This window comes from Eurytemora carolleeae, unplaced genomic scaffold (genome assembly GCF_000591075.1).
Source record: "Eurytemora carolleeae unplaced genomic scaffold, Eaff_2.0 scaffold699, whole genome shotgun sequence".
Lineage (NCBI taxonomy): Eukaryota > Metazoa > Arthropoda > Copepoda > Calanoida > Temoridae > Eurytemora > Eurytemora carolleeae.
In genome coordinates, this window is record NW_019396604.1 from 126,503 (window position 1) to 130,118 (window position 3,616).

Genomic DNA, 3,616 nt, shown 5'->3' on the forward strand with positions numbered 1-3,616 from the left:
TTAACGGAAACAATATTTTTATCAATTTTGAGAAGAGAAATGCTCTTTTTAATAAACCTCAAATTTGAAATAATAGTTTAAAATGTCATTCTGGTCCCGACCTCATATAACCTAAATTTACTTAAGAATGACCTTGCAAAATGATGCGACCTAAAATGACCTAACCTGACCAAAAATGACCTTATATATTAAGGTCGGCTAAGATCATCCGACCTAACTCGACCTAAAATGACCTTAATCAACGTCACCAAAGGTCGTTTAAGGTTGGTTAAGGTCATCCGACATAGCTCGACCTAATTCAGACCTAAACCAACCTAGATTTAAGGTCGGTTTAGGTCGGTGGTTTGCGGGGCAAAACTAGATTTTTCACGACGACCCCTTCATTAACGATCGTTAACGAAGAGAGAAAACCGACCTGTACATATCATGAGATGTTTTTAAGAAAATATCAAGGAGTTTTAACTCTCCCACAACTATTAAACTTCATGTAAGACGACATTCAATAAAGTTGCATGTAATTTTTTTCCAAAAACGATCGTTTTGATAAATTTTGTCGTTTCATTAACGATCGTTAATGACAACCCTTTGTTAACGATCGTTAACGACGACATTTTGTTAACGATTGTTAACGACGACCCTTTGTTAATGACCGTTAACATAATTGTCAATAATTTTGTTTTTCAAAAACGATCGTTTTTTCAAAAACAATCGTTTTTTGAAAAACAATCATATTAAAAAACGGTCGCAAATCGTTTAAATAAAAATTATCGTTTTCAAAAACAATCGCTATTTGTTTTCTAAAAGTACAAAACGAGTGGGTCGTTTTTAAAACCTTCGTTTTTTTCGTTTTTGAAAATGAAACAAAAAACGATCGTTTAACAATCGTTTACAAAAACGATTAACAACCCTACTTGTTAGCTGTTTTATATTTGAGAAATATCAATTATAGTTACTTTCAAGCGGGTTTCGATAATTATAGTCAGAAAAATCTCTCTTCTCGATGAACAGTCAAAAGTTATAAGAATACCATTGTAAACTGTACTTTGCAAGTATAACAAGTATAACAATTGTTTGAGGTACTATTTGTCTTCTGAATAGGTATATATGAATCTAATCAATCTGGATGAAATTGAGTCAAGAAAGCGCTGCGGACTATCTACTTTAACTTTAAAAGGGACTCATTTTTTAACTTTAATAATTTGCTTTAATTAAATTTCACAATATTTTTAAATTTCAATGTGTTATCAGATGGAAACATTTTGAGACTTCTATATTTCTTGACTTTTATTCTTTCTTCTTGACTCATAAATGTAATTTCAAATGATCCTCCATTTAAAGAAGGGCATACCTGACCCTAGAAACCAGAGGTTGTCCTATAAAGGACGTCATGCGGACGTCAATAATTACCAGTGGGAGGTCTGGCAAAGTCATATTTAAATTTTAGGTGTTGAGGAGGTTTAACGCAAGGATTCTTACGTCCTCACGACCTTTTCGAAGTCAAATGACGTCACTTTGGACGTCCAAATGACCAAACTCTTGACTTCAAAATGACCAAACTTTTGACATGACCAAAGTTTTGACGTCCAAATGATCAAACTAGTCATTTATTTATCTTATATTTAACCACTGAACAGAGCCTAATTTATTTTGTACTGCTACTAGGNAGTATGATAATATCATACAGGTGAAAATAATCTTTATCTATCAAGGATATCTTGAAGAACAGCTTGAATTCTGTTTCGCAATTATAATTTCTTTTCCAAATACAGACCAATTTTAGCACTCACACGAAACACACTGCATTAAGGTAAAAACAGAATTTTTGGTCAAAGCAATTTTTAAGTTTTAAATATCTAAAATATAATACAACGTAAACTAACATAATTATATTCAGCACTTATTTAAAGCTAGGGATGGGGCTTTCAATTATTTTTAAAACTTGTTTTTAAAAGTTTTTATTTTGGAAAATACGATCTATTCCCCTTTCAAAACCAAAATAACATTTTTTTTGAAATATGGCAAAGAAGGAATTAATTCTCTGGTTTTCTAAATTTTTTGCATTTCAATGTTGTAGATCTTAAATATTTCAAACTTTGTATTGTTTTTGATGAAATAATCTAAATAAGTTTGAAAGGTTTGCACTTTGCATCAGGTTGTAAAAAAGTTGTGGCAAAGACTCAATTTTTTCAACCTGATATTCAAATGATATTCAACCATGAATGAATTATTTAGGCTTTTACACTGATACAGCTCTAGATAAAAATAAAGAATCTCATAATCTACATTTCAGAACAAAACACTTATTTATTCTGTTTTTCGTTTTTGCATCATTTTATTCAATTATTTTAAACATTGGTAAATTTTATAAATTTTGACATTCTACTTTTAACTAGGGTTTCCAGTCAAAAATTTTTGCACACAAATTGTGCAAAGTTTTGCTTACGTCTTGAGTAAAAATTTTACAAAATTTTGATGTTTTTGTGCATTGATGCCATGATACCTGCAAAACCATGCAACTGTTGCGTAAGAGAATTGACTGTTTCGTGGAAACCCTACTTTTAACTGAGAAATCCATATAAGAAATAAAATCCAAGCCTTTTCCGCTTTAAGAAATTTTTCTATAAAGATGGTTTATTTTAAAATGTTAATATCATAAAAGTAAAAATAATCTTTATCTTTCAAGGATATCTTGATGATTTTCAACCCAGTTTTGACTAATTCAAAACTTAACTAAAAATGTTGTAAAAAGTAGACTTTTTCATCCTTGTTTTGAACTAGCCAAAACTTGAATTTGAATTTTTTCACGATTTTTTTCACTCAAGTTTTTGATTGGTTCAAAACTAAGATGAAAAAGTTGACTCTCTTAAGAAATTTTTATAACATTATTGATCTAGTCAAAAACCAGGATGAAAAAGTAGAGTTTTTTAAGATTTATTATTCCAAGTATTTAACTAGTTTAAAACTAGGATAAAGTTTTTGTAAATAAGTTGACTTTTTGATCTCATAATTTTAAAAAGCCACAATTAAAATTTAAAATAGAAGATGGGCACCCTAAATGCCTAGTTTTTGGGGTTAAGTTTTGTTAGTTTCAAATCTTAAATCGCATAGTGAATGCAAGTTAAAACTTTTATATTTAATATTTTTAGTAAAGGATACATTTTGAGTTAAAACGTATAGAATAAACAAATCAGTCAATTTATTCAAAGGACTGTTGAATTATAGACCAAAAAACTTTAATTTCAAATAGAAGAAACTGAATACTTCTCACTGTAGTTATCCCAGGATGATGCACATGTACAAAAAACGCACAACACAACACACATTGCACAATACATATAAATACAATAACAACATGAACACCTGATAAGAGTTATGTTTGAAGAATCTTCAGCTGCAGCCCTATTAGGAGAAGAAAACTATAAGATCATTTAGTTTATATAATAAGTAAAGTGTCACAAAGTAAACTACTTTTCCTATACTTTTTTATATAAATGTAACTCTGGTGGTATGGACGTTAGTGCAACTATATTTATGACGTCATTTGACCAAAAAAACGATCACTTTTAAAAATGATTAACAATCCTACTATTGGAGTTAATAATGTGTATTTTGAGAG